The sequence below is a fragment of the Octopus sinensis genome, linkage group LG3, assembly GCF_006345805.1.
Source record: "Octopus sinensis linkage group LG3, ASM634580v1, whole genome shotgun sequence".
Taxonomy (NCBI): domain Eukaryota; kingdom Metazoa; phylum Mollusca; class Cephalopoda; order Octopoda; family Octopodidae; genus Octopus; species Octopus sinensis.
Genome location: NC_042999.1, coordinates 19,157,272 through 19,172,271, shown reverse-complemented (window position 1 = coordinate 19,172,271; position 15,000 = coordinate 19,157,272).

Below are 15,000 nucleotides of genomic sequence, written 5' to 3'. Positions count from 1 at the left end.
TTTTATTTCATTATTTTAACTCATGTCCATTGTTGAAAAATCATTCGTCACACATCCATGACCTCTTCAGCGATACTTTTCGCTTTTATGTGTGTTCGACACTTTTCGTTTTCGTGTGTGTATGCTTGTGTGTGTGTGTTTTATAGTTTTTAACAGCAGTGTGTCCTTCACCTCAGCCCCATCGCCTCACCCCATTGTGCTGCTGCTGTGCTAAGACCCGAAAAATAATATGGTACAGTTCCTGAATCCTCTGTGTACGTGTGTTCGCCCCTCGTGGTAGTTGTTGTTATTGCCATCATTGGCACCACCGCTGCTGCGTCATGTTGTTGATTTTGTTATGGCCGTCCATGAAATATCATGTGTCTGTGTGTGTGTATAGGTTAACTTCGTATGCTGTATGTATCCATGCCCTTTATATAGTTTTATTTATTTATTTTATATATCTTTATACCCCATATTCATCACAGTTATGTAACAAATATATTTATATATTTATTTATTTATATATTTTTTATTTATTTTCTTATACAGCTATCTCTGTCTCTCATAAGTATCGGAGATAACTGCATATATGTCTATTATGTGTGTATTACCCTGTGTATTATTTACGATTTTCTTTTTCCCTCTGTCTTCTCATTGCAACTGTCTTTAATGTGGTGTAGTAGTGAGTCTTCCCGTTCCGTTCCTTTTTAATATTGAGGCTCGGTCTGCCTACTGTTATGTGTTTAGCCTCTGTAATCTGTCTAAGTTTCGTGTCAGTTCTGTGTCGATAACACTTTAACCTCTATACTAGTAATCGAGCCTCCATACAGTTCTATATTTAAGAGATGAGAAATTATGTATATTATTTACATTTATTTGCAATATTCATATTTGATGGATATTTGTCCTCATCTTGTTTGTTAACACAACGTTTCGGCTGATATACCCCCCAGCCTTCATCAGGTATCTTGGGGAAATTTTGAACCTCACTTCTCATTCCTAAAGTATTTTTTGATGTAGTTTTTATTATTATTAAGGTCAGTGCCTAGATTCGAACTCGGAATCTTGGAGTTAGTAGTCCGCGCTCTTAACCACTACGCCATATGCCCTTGGCATATGGCGTAGTGTTTCTCTTTGGGGTTCTTCTTGGATATAGAGGTTATAGTGTGGTACCTACTTCTTGTTGATCTAGTGGGTCAGAAACAATTAAGGTCATGTTTATCAATGTAATTATTTTAGCATGTCAATCTCAGGAGGAAGCCTAATTGTTCAGTGTCAACACCACTGAACTCCTCATCAATCTCGCCGATCACCGCCACACATTTCTCCACAGCAAATTCAAGATCAGTGCATGGGTGTAGGGACACTACGCCCTTATTAGCTATTATGCATCCCGTTAGGTTATGGGTCTGGTTGCACAAATTGATTCTGAGGTGGAAGTCCTCTGTGAGGTCACACACATCTGGGGACATTTTTATCAGAGGGCATATGAACATTGAGAGGAAGTAGGTGATCCAGTAGTTGTTGGCAACATTGGCTCCGCAGACTGGTCTCGTATATATATATATATATATATATATATATATATATATATATATATATATATATATATATATATATATATATATAATATATATATATATATATATATATATATATATATATATATATATATATATATATAGGCGCAGGAGTGGCTGTGTGGTAAGTAGCTTGATAACCGACCACATGGTTCCGGGTTCAGTCCCACTGCGTGGTATCTTGGGCAAATGTCTTCTGCTATAGCCGCGGGCCGACCAATGCCTTGTGAGTGGATTTGGTAGACGGAAACTGAAAGAAGCCTGTCGTATATATGTATATATATATATGTATATGTATGTTCGTGTATGTGTTTGTGTGTCTGTGTTTGCCCCCCTAGCATTGCTTGACAACCGATGCTGGTGTGTTTACGTCCCCGTCACCTAGCAGTTCGACAAAAGAGACCAATAGAATAAGTACTGGGCTTACAAAGAATAAGTCCCGGGGTCGATTTGCTCGACTAAAGGCGGTGCCCCAGCATGGCCGCAGTCAAATGACTGAAACAAGTAAAAGAGAGTAAAAGATATATATATATATATATATATATATATATATATATATATACATATATATATATCTATATATAAATGTGAATTTTTCGAAAGTTTTAATTGGAAATTCAGGACGTATATGATGTAATCACATATACAAGATTTTATTGTTTTCTACAACTAAATCTGTACTACAGGATGGTAACATTCTCATCCGGTATAACGCAACTAATTTCACTTAGGCATTGCTATTGATATCAATTAATATTTATGAGCTAAAATTTCCAGTGTTTCTAGGATCCACTTGCCTTTATATTTGTTTTTTTTTTAAAGATAATATTAGCTATATTCATGAGTAATTTTTATTTTCATTAGAAAAACAATTGTTTATTTCTCATACAATGAATACTTGGTGCTTCTTAGTAGTTTCAGACATTACAAAAGGTTCGGTATTCCATCATTATGTAATTATTGCTTTTATTGTTGACAAAATGTGCTTTTGAATTAATAATTTTGTTTAGTTATTTTATTTCGAGAGCAATCTGTTTGATTATGTCAGTTTAATTTTGTTTTTCTGTCAGATCTTTTATGACTGTAATTGAATATTTCATCTTCATTTTCATTCTAGTTATATATGAAGGTTTCCTGGCAACATTGTTTATGATATGTTTTTACGTTATTTCAACAAATAAATGATTCAATAATTTAGAATGTCTTAAATACGCAGTTTTAAGTAACCTGTACTAAGTAGCCAAATAGATTTTAGTTTATTGCGTGAAATTTGCAAATGCCAGCCTTTCTAAACTTTCAAATAAGCCCTTAGCAATGCAATCTGTGATAAGGTTTCACTTTCCATCACAAAAAGGTCAAACATTCCATAAAAGATTTATGATAATCAGTTCATATTGTTTGAATGGATACATAGGAGGCGAAATAACATATGAATTTGTTTATGGCGGCGAGCTGGCTGAATCGGTAGCACGCCGGGCGAAATTTTCAGCAGTATTTCGTTTGTCGCTACGTTCTGAGTTCAAATTCCGCTGAGGTCGACTTTGCCTTTCATCCTTTCGGGGTCGATAAATTAAGTACCAGTTATGCACTGAATTCGATGTAATTGACTTAATCCGTTTGTCTGTCCTTGTTTGTACCCTCTATGTTTAGCCCCTTGTGGGCAATAAAGAAAGAAATAACATATAAATTTGTCGTTTAAAAATTTGTAAGTATTCACCTCCGAATTATATTAATATATGAGATAATTACACACTAAAACAATATATATATATATGTGTGTGTGTGTGTTTGTGTGTATAATATCATTGTGCCAGTGTTAAATTTTCATAAAACTTTTTTCCCAAACAACGTAGAAAGTGTTAACCACGTTTTAAAGTGTTTTTCTTTTATCCTGTTCATTGTTATTAGGTAGATAAATCACGAGTCGAACTTGAAGTTTTTATATTACATTTTGCAACATAATTTCATTTGTACATAGAAAAAGTTATATATCTTAGCTCCAATTAATTTACAATTAGTGATTTAGTTTGAATAAAGACTAATGGTTATATTTTTGGCACAAAATAAAGTAGAATTAATTATTAAAGTATTATGACAAATTAAGAAGCAACCAGAATTGTTTTTAATTAAGAACGATAAAATAAATGCACCAAATTTCTAAATATTTATTGTTGATTAATTGATGTACGCAACCGAAGTTAGAAAATATATTTAAAATACAGAAATATCACAATAAATGTATATGACCCATGTCAATATATTTATAGTATTCTCAATGGAAACCGTAACAAAAATGTTCGATCTATCAGCTTACGATATGATAAATATATCCATTCTAAGTACAAAGAAACGGTGTCATGTCAAATAGTCAACCTTGGACAAACAGACCCGTCTCCTGTTCTAACTGTTAATGTTTTAATGACAAACTAAACCTCATGCCGGATCGGTCATCGTTAAGGACAAGGATCGTATTAGCCAGTGGGGAACAAAACGGGGTCGGACAATCTGCTGCGGGAGCAAAATCTCAAAAAAAAAACCCATTAACTACCAGTTAAGCTGAACCAGGATAACCCGAATCCTAAACCTATAGTGATAATACCAAAAACACCACCTAAAGCAAAACGCATAAAATGGCCCAGACATGATTATAGAGATGTGTTGAAAGCTTTCTATACAATTCAAGAAACCTCAAGCAATCGTCGAATCATACAGTTCACGGCGAAACTTTGTAGGCAACAAAGTATGTAGATATATAGACGCGAATAAATTAGACGCGAATAAATTAAGTAATCTACATAGAGACATCGTTAAGTATAAAAGGTTAACTGACGCTGAAATGAGCCAAATTAGGACACAAATATCTCATGGTAGACCAAATGAAAACAGCAACAATACAGATTAATTAGGGAACAGATGCACAGAATCCAGTGTGCGAGTAGTACACCCCAATGAGGAAGCTGAAGAATGAACAGCGAAGAACAATTATGTAAAAAATAGAGGAGAAAGTAGACCTACCTCACAAGCGCCAGAACAGATATGACACAGAATCTAAGTTGAATAATAAAGAGGCGATGCTATAAGCAAAACAATATATTATGATAGAACTCAACAAGACTGAGTTTATTGACTTAATCAATGGAGAAACGCTACCAAAGTTCTTAAAAAGCATAAAAAAATAGCAAAGTAATCATGATATATAATATTCATCTTAGACTGATCTTAAGAAATAAGGGAAATGATCTATCTTAAACAACCGCATGTATTCTACTGCTTAAGTTGTAAGTACTAAATTAGGTATCAAGACGACACAGAAAGGGACCAACCATGTCAATAGAGCTCTTAAGTGGAAAGTAGCAATGCAAAAAGTGATCGAATTTTTGTGGGTGGATGTATCACTTCTCAATGAAATTGATAGAGGAGTAAATGGTAAGACGAAACACGCTAGAAAAATTCTGCAAAAGTATAAAATCAAAGGAACAAGTGAAACAACGAATACAGCTGAAAAACCCAACGGAATAGAATTTATGGCAAAAAGAAAAATATCAAATTTCATCGACAATACAAGCTATTCAATAGGATGCAAAGAAGTTTTATATGGAAACAGACAAAATAAGATAGGAATAAAGAAGCAACCTGAGACGGAGGAAATGGAAGAGTTCTGGAAGAGGATATAGAGCAACAAAAATAAAAATATAATGTTAGAGCTCACTGGATAAAAAGTGAGAAAGTGAGGCTGGATGAAGTTGAAGAGCAAAAAATGGAAGGCGAAAAGAATCGTAGTTAAGATGCGTCCTTAGAAATTCTCAAACATCGAGAACCCCAGGACTGGACTGGATCCCTAACTTCTGGCTGAATTGTTCGACAGAAGTACACCAAAGTTTTGCTGCATCCCTAAATGATGTCATCCACAACCCAGAGCAATTACCTCCCTGGCTGAACAACATACCTTCTACCAAAAACTGAAGACAAGAAAAATTCAAAGAACTATCGACCATGTCTCAATACCACCAACAAGATTTTCAAATCCTTACTATCTGAAAGAATACATACTTTCCAGGAACTGAACTCTATTCTTCCACGAGGTCAAAAACGTTGTAAAATAAATTCTTATGTATGCAAAGAACAATTACTCATAAACAAAATGATTGTACAGAATTGCCGGAGTATGGCATGGACAGACAACAGGAAAAGGTTTGATAACGCCCCTCATATTTGGCTATTCCAGGAAATTGAGATATTCAAGATCCTTACGGTCGACACCAAATTCTTAGACGGTAAGAAGTCGATTACACGTCACCTTCTATACCATAGTAATAGGATGATCCAATCTAAGAACATCAGCATCAAACGAAGTATCTTTCAAGGTGACTCCTTCTCCCCATTACTCTTTTGCATGGCACTTATCCCACTCTAAAAGGAACTGCGTAACACCAGGCATGGGTTCAAAATGTATAGTATAATAGCAAATCATCTGTTTTATATGGACGATCTGAAGCTATTTGCTAGAAATGACGAAGTGTTAGTAGGGCTGCTAACAATTTTTGAAGAGCTCAGCAATGATATTGGGGCGGAATATGGTCTTGAAAAGTGTACTAAAGCAACTTTTATAAGGGGAATGCTGAAGCAAAAAGCTTCCATTAAATCAAATACTGACGCTACCAGCAAGGAACTTGACCCACAAGAAAGCTGTAATTACGAAGGTGATGGTATACAACACGCTACTATGAAGGAAAATTAGGAAAGGAGTATTACTAAAAATTGAACTCAAATCGAAGCCATTAAAAGCCTGGCACTTCAGTTGTCCAGTACAGTTTTAACACCATTAACAGGAATCTTTCAGAACACTAACGCTTGGGGAGGAAGACAAGAAAACCTATAATAATAATAATAATAATAATAATAATAATAATAATAATAATAACAAGAATAATAACAAGAATAATAGCAATAACAATAATAATAATAATAATAATAATAATAATAATAATAATAATAACAATAATAATAACAACAACAATAATAATAATAATAATAATTATAATAATAATAATAATAATAATGATAATAACAATAATAATAACAACAACAATAATAATAATAATAATAATAATAATAATAATAATAATAATAATAATACACACAGATAGAGAAATTAAGGCCAACAGACCAGATATAGTTGTCAAAGATCCTGAAGAAAAAAAATGCTTTCTAATTGATGTATAAATACCGGCTGATGACAACGTGTCTCTAAAAGAAATGGAGAAACTCTCAAAATACAAAGACCTGGAAATAGAGGTAACCAGAATGTGGAATCTAAAAACAGAAGCAATTCCTATCATAGTAGATGCATTAGGCATGATTAAAAAATATTCAGACAAATATATAACAAAGACACCAGGACTTACAAACACATATAAGATACAGAAAATTGCACTACTAGGCAGTGCACACATCCTACGCAGAACACTTACCATACAATAACCATCAGAGCATCACAACAAATCACAGCACATACCCAAGGCACACAGAGCTGCGCTCGGTAGTAAAGTGAAAGCACGCTATAAAAATAAAACTACTGAATAATAATAATAATAATAATAATAATAATAATAATAATAATAATAATAATAACAACAACGGGGACGTTTAAGAGGAGACACCGGGGACGTTTAAGAGAGACACCGGGGACGTTTAAGAGGAGACACCGGGGACGTTTAAGATGTAAGAAGGAAAATACAGAGCTCCGAAATCTATCCACAAACATCGAAAACAAGGACACCCTATGGAGCCAACGATTTACTAACAAAGAATTGGACTATATCCGAGTAAGTAATACGAATTGAAATTTATTACTATTTTCGAAACGAAATGATGTTTTGACTCGATATTATCTCCACCTCTAACACAACACATGTAAACATGCGTGGAACAACACGATCATCCCCGACCTCAAACACCATGTACAAAGGAACTACGAAGAAATTAAATGCCACCGATACTATTCAACCCAAGAATAACAATCGAGCGGTACGTACATTAAACCTACAACAAAAAATGTACGAAAAACTACACGTGCGAAATAATGTGACAACAGAAATAAACGGACCGGTACCCTACGAAAATGACGACCGTCAAAATAATGGGCCGGACGTTGTACCTCATGTCCCGCAATTAAAACCCAAAAGACGTAAATGGACACGTGAGGAATACATTTCTATCTTACACGCATACTTCACAGCAATGCTCTACCCACAAAATGAAAATACAACAACACATACATATAAAATATGGAAGGAAAATAATAGAGATATAGACTTGGATACAGCAATGAACCCTAATAAATTAGCTAACGTACGAAGATACATTCTCAAAGCCAAAAAATATCAGAAATAGAAATAGAACATTTAAAAGAAAAAATACACCAGGAAAATGTAGATAGAAGCCACACAACAATGCCCAATAATATAAACACTGAAACTGTAAAACACGAAGACAAACGCAACATTCCCAACAAACACGATGTAAACAACGAAGGGGAGCCTAATGATTATGATAATATATAAAAATAAAATAATCAAAGAACTGAAAACCACAGAGCCCAAATGGACCACCGACCATACCTCCCAAGAATAAAAATAAACGCAATAACAACACCAATTATAAACAACATAAACCTAGCCATCACTGAACTAGCCACTGAAACAAAAAAAAGTGATATCACTGAACTAAATGACTTGATATACGCAGCAGCCACTGCAGCCACAAAAGAAGCTGGATACTCACCCAAACCCGCCCAAACAGGAGTACCACCACCCAAACAAACCCTGTGGATAAATAACATCCAAACACAAAAAAAAAAATTAGAAAAGACCTGTCGATTCTTAATGAAATCAGCAAACAAGCAACGCTACTAAGCAACAAAAAGAGAACAAAAATGCTCCGCAAATATAACATCACAGAAAAAGATTTGCCGGAGATAAAAGAAAAGCTGAAGCAAGATATCCTTGCCAAAGCTCAAAGGATCCGCCGGTACGAGAAACGCCAACGCTTCTTTGAACAGAACAAAAAGTTCAACTCCGACCCCCAAAAGTTCTACCAAGAACTGAGCAAAAATAAAGTAGAAGTCACTGCAGCACCAACGGCAGAAGAATTGGAAGAATTCTGGAGAGAAATATGGTCGGCGAACGAACAGCCAAAAAAAACGAGTATGAAAATAACAAACTCGGCATCTGAACAACTTTGGACCCCCATAACAACTGAAGAGGTCACCAAGTCACTGCAGAAACTAAGCAACTGGAAGGCACCTGGGCATGACAAAATCCCCAACTTCTGGTTGAAATATCTAACAGGAATGCACAAAAAGCTGGCTGAAAACTTTAACAGCATACTAGCAGAGCCAGAGACAATGCCTGAATGGCTCACGAAGGGGAAAACCATCTTAATTCCCAAATCAAATGAAACAACAAAACCAGAAAACTACAGACCAATAACCTGCCTCCCTACTATGTTCAAGGCATTTACTGCAGTGATATCGCAAAGGCTGAACAAGCACCTGGACGAAAACAAACTGTTCCCAGAAGAGCAGAAAGGATGCCGCAAGGGCTCATATGGCTGTAAAGATCAACTAATGATTAATAAAGCCGTAACTGAAGACAGCCACAGAAAGAAGAAAGGCCTCAGTATGGCCTGGATTGACTACAAAAAGGCGTTTGATAGCATCCCCCACACATGGATCCTCGAAACACTAGCCATTAACAAAGTAGCACCAACAATCATAAAATTCATAGAGCACTCTATGAATAAATGGCAAACAGTCCTACACCTCCAAACAAAAAAGGGACTCATGAAAACCAAAGACATCCCCATTAGAAGAGGAATATTCCAGGGAGACACGCTCTCTCCACTCCTTTTCTGCTTAGCACTGTCACCTCTATCTGATATGCTAAATAGAACTGGATGCGGATATAAATGTTACGGCAAAACGATCAGCCACCTTTTATATATGGATGACCTAAAACTATACGCTGCAAATGACAAACAGCTGGAAACACTATTAAAGACAGTTCATGGATTTACCAAAGAAATAGATATGAAATTTGGATTAGAAAAATGCGCCAAAGTAACCATGAAAAGAGGAAAACTAGTTAAGAGTAACAACATCACACTAGATAAAACCAATGAAATAAAAGAATTAGACCAAAGCCAAACTTAAAATACTTAGGAATCCATGAACTAGATAAGACACAACACACACAAATGAAAGAGAAAATAAAAAAAGAATATTATAGACGAGTTAGATCAATACTAAAAACAGAGCTCAATGCTAAAAACAAGATAATAGGTATCAACACTTTAGCTGTCCCAGTTATAAGTTACAGCTACAATATCCTTAACTGGACACGAAATGAACTGTCCAAAATAGATAGGAAAACAAGAAAAATACTGACAGGATCTAGGATGCATCACCCAAAATCTGACATAGAAAGACTATATATACAACGTATAGAAGGTGGTAGAGGCCTTATACATCTGGAAAACTACTATAAAATAACCACCATAGGTATGCAAAAATACCTACTTCAGAAGGAAGGAAAACTGATCCAGATAGCAGCAAAACACGAGCAAAACAAAAAACTGTTCTCAGTATTTAAGGAAGCTGACAAATACAAACAAGAAATCATACCACCTAATAAACACAAAGAAGAAGAAGAAGAAGATGATGAAGAAACAACAAAAGCTATAAAACAAATGAAATCCAAACTAAAAATAGAACAGCAACGAGCCATGATAAAACGATGGCAAGAAAAGCCCCTTCATGGTAAATACTGCACTAAACTAAACGCAAAAGAAATAAACAAAGAAAAATCCCAGCAATGGTTGAGAAGCTCAGGACTCAAAGCAGAAACAGAGGGATTTTTGATTGCAGCACAAGACCAAGCCTCCCCCACAGAAATTACCAAAAACATGTAATGAAAAGAAATATTACAAGTAACTGCAGAATATGTGGAGATGGACAAGAAACAATAAATCATATTATCTCTAGCTGCCCAGTCCTGGCTAAGAAGGAATATATTCACAGACATGACAGAGTTGGAACATACATACATTGGAAGCTATGCCAACATTATGGAATAACAACAGAAAAAAGATGGTATAGGCACACACCAGAAAAGGTCACAGAAAACGAGATAGCAACCATACTCTGGGATATGCCGATACACACAGATAGAGAAATTAAGGCCAACAGACCAGATATAGTTGTCAGAGATCATGAAGAAAAAAAATGCTTTCTAATTGATGTATCAATACCGGCAGATGACAACGTGTCTCTAAAAGAAATGGAGAAACTCACAAAATACAAAGACCTGGAAATAGAGATAACTAGAATGTGGAACCTGAAAACAGAAACAATTCCTATCATAGTAGGTGCATTAGGCATGATAAAAAAATATTCAGACAAATACATAACAAAAACACCAGGACTTACAAACACATATAACATACAGAAAATTGCACTACTAGGCACTGCACACATCCTACGCAGAACACTTTCCATACAATAACCATCAGAGCATCACAACAAATCACAGCACATACCCAAGGCACACAGAGCTGCGCTCGGTAGTGAAGTGAAAGCACGCTATAAAAATAAAACTACTGAATAATAATAATAATAATAACAATAATAGCCCTGATGCAGTACCAGGCAGGGGCTCTCATGGCTTCTGATCTTAACTGATTGGAAGTGTTATCATGTACATTGTTTTGTCTTGGTATAAAAGATGGGCTAATAATAATAATAATAATAATAATAATAATAATAATAATAATAATAATAATAATACACACAGATAGAGAAATTAAGGCCAACAGACCAGATATAGTTGTCAAAGATCCTGAAGAAAAATAATGCTTTCTAATTGATGTATCTATACCGGCTGATGACAACGTGTCTCTAAAAGAAATGGAGAAACTCTCAAAATACAAAGACCTGGAAATAGAGGTAACCAGAATGTGGAATCTAAAAACAGAAACAATTCTTATCATAGTAGGTGCATTAGGCATGATAAAAAAATATTCAGACAAATATATAACAAAAACACTAGAACTTACAAACACATATAAGATACAGAAAATTGCACTACTAGGCAGTGCACACACCCTACGCAGAACACTTTCCATACAATAACCATCAGAGCATCACAACAAATCATAGCATATACCCAAGTCACACTGAGCTGCGCTCGGTAGTGAAGTGAAAGCACGCTATAAAAATAAAACTACTGAATAATAATAATAATAATAATAATAATAATAATAATAATAATAATAATAATAAATGGCTCTCATGGCTTCTGATCTTAACTGATTGGAAGTGTTATCACGTACATTGTTTTGTCTTGGTATAAAAGATGGGCTACAGCAAATATTCTGCTCAATACCATAGATTTGCTTGTCAGTTGTTTGACCTTAACCAGTTGAGCATGTCCCTTAGTGGCTGACGATATGTGCATCTCTGATCACGAGCAGAAGTAGTGGGAGAGCATCATAGCCATGTGTTGAGAGGGATTCTTTGGGGTTTGAATAATTCACCTTTGGAAACATGGGTGGTTCGTTCAACATCCTTAAACAACCCTTATTCAGGGACCTTTTGAGCGGGATGGGCTACTCAACCTGAAGAAAATTCTAAATGGTCCCCACCTGCAAGGTATTGTGCTGTTTATCTTGTTATGAGATCACCATGTCACGTACATATGGTTGTGATGCATGTGCCTGGTGTACCCTTATCAGACGGGTAGTCATGATGAGTATATTGGGCTTCGTATATTTTACCCCAGTGTCACTTTGATGGCATGCACTGCTCTCTCACTCAATGATAATAATAATAATAATAATAATGATGATGATGATGATACTAAACAAAAGTATTCGTAGTGTGTTAGATATTTTGTTTGGTAAATTAGTGTTCGTAACTTAATTTATTCAGCTAGAGGGAAAATTATGTTTTATATTTAACCCACTTTTAGAACTCATATTTCTAAATTCCCGGATATAAGTAAAGGTTTGTGTATATGAAGTGCTAAGCTAAATAAAAATAAATGTGAAAATACCTGTTTCTATATATTGGTGTGTGAATATTTTAAGGTAAATTAAGTAGATTATTGGGAGCTAAACATTGAAACATATGCAAATGAAGCTATATAAGGTTTGTAAATATTTAATGGTTAATTTTGAAGCTCAAGGAAATTAAGTTGATTCTTTTTATTAAAGTATGAGGCAAACATAATTAGAACAGCTCTTTAGAATATATATTTTGAGAGTAATTTGAGAAAAGTAGTTAAAGTTTCTAAATATATAATAATGATGGAACAATTAAGAAATAGCAAAGCTGAGAAATAATGGAGAAATTCTAAGAATTCATATCTTAGTTAAAATTGGCCAAGAAACGGGAAAATTAAAAGAAAATGTATTTTCTTTAAATATATTTTAATTAATGTGTTATACAGTGCACTACTGTACTCTATATTTAGCTATTGATTTTTTTCATTTTTAGGTGTGAAAATGTTTATTTTATCACAGAAGTAATTAAAATCTAAAAAAATATAAATACCTATCGGCCACAGAAAGCGGCGATATACAAATTTACATATATTAGCCAGAAGAATCCGCGAAGTACTGTGCGCGCGATAGGTGAACCGCTATGTATTAAGTGCGTTATTGGTGGACCGCGATATCACGAATAATTATTGTATGTATGTATGTATGTATGTATGTATGTATGTATGTATGTATGTATACATGTATGTATGTATTTATACGCATAAGTATTCACACGCATTTTCAAAATTACACATACATACACATTCACGCACAAGTACAAATATATGTATATATTAGGTTGGTCCATAATTATTGCGGTTTTTTTTCCAACAAAGTTTATTCAACCCAAACAATAACAACATGCAACAAAAACTATCTTTAAATGATTATTCCGGAGCATATTCACCATCTACTTCTGTTACTGCTTCCCGTTTGCTTGGCAGACAGTCAGACCATCATTTAAAGATGTTTTTATTGAATATTGTTATTGCTTTTGCTCATTAAAATTTGTTGAAAAAAGCCGCAATAACTATGCACCAACCCAATATATATATATATATTTGTACCTGTGCGTGAGTATATATGTGTTGGCTAAGTTAGCTAAGACTCTATGGAGTACAGTACTGCACTGTTTAACACATTAATTAAAATATATTTAAAGAAAATAAATGTTCTCTTAATTTTCTCGTTTCTTAGCCAACTGTTTCTAAGATATGAATTCTTAGGATTCCTTGATTATTCTCGGCTTTGCTATTTCTTAATTGTTCCATCATTATATATATATATATATATATATATATATATATATATATATATATATAAATCTACGTTATTTATAAAGAATTTTGAACGTTGGAAATAAAAGGCACTCGCTACAGCTTGGTAAGCTTCAGTATATACCGGTATATATATATATATATATATATATATATATATATGTATATAAATATTAGTTTCTGTTTTCTTTACAGGAACACAGGTTTCGGGCAAGCTTGTAATGAAGGAAGCAATGTCCACAGTTGGGTTGATGAAATCACGTCGAAGTGAATTTCGACTAGAAGTGTTTTTATGGAGAAAGTATATAGGACAATTTCTTTCTCCGACACAGAATTACCCACTGGATACCTTTCTCATTCTCGACTGCAGGAATATATTGGAAGTTATTTTACGTGTTTAAGCGAAAATGAAAGCATTAAACCTTCCTAGAGAGAGAGAGAGAGAGAGAGAGAGAAAGAGAAGGGGAGGGAGAGAGATGAGGTAAGAGAATGAGGCGACGGCAATTTTTGAACAAATGCAAACAAGGTATATAATGGCATTTGATGCCAGTATAGGTTCATATTCTTTGTTAAAAAACATAAATTGTAGCTAAATACTGAGGGATAAATGATATTTGTGTGAGTTTTAAGGTATCCCAAAATTAATATACAAACCGCAATTGCATCCTCTCTAAAACAATCCCATACATTGTCATCCATAAATATTACTTGGAAACTTATAATTTCTTTTTCAATTATATAGGCCTAACATTTACCGCTTTTAAATTACATCCTATCAATCACACATACATATATTAGCAAATCAATTGAAAAATTGCTATTCTGGATATATTTTGAACTTGAAATATGTAACGTATTTTAACATAGAGTGAAGAATTCTTTAAAAACCTAAGATATATATATATATATGTAGCATTACATACATGTATAGCATATATAGAGCATTACATGTAATGCTAACGACACCATTGTTAAATAGCTACTCGGAGATACGTAGACCTAAAGACTGTTCCTTCAAAACTTAACTTGACCACGAATCCAGAAACCACAAGAATATGGAA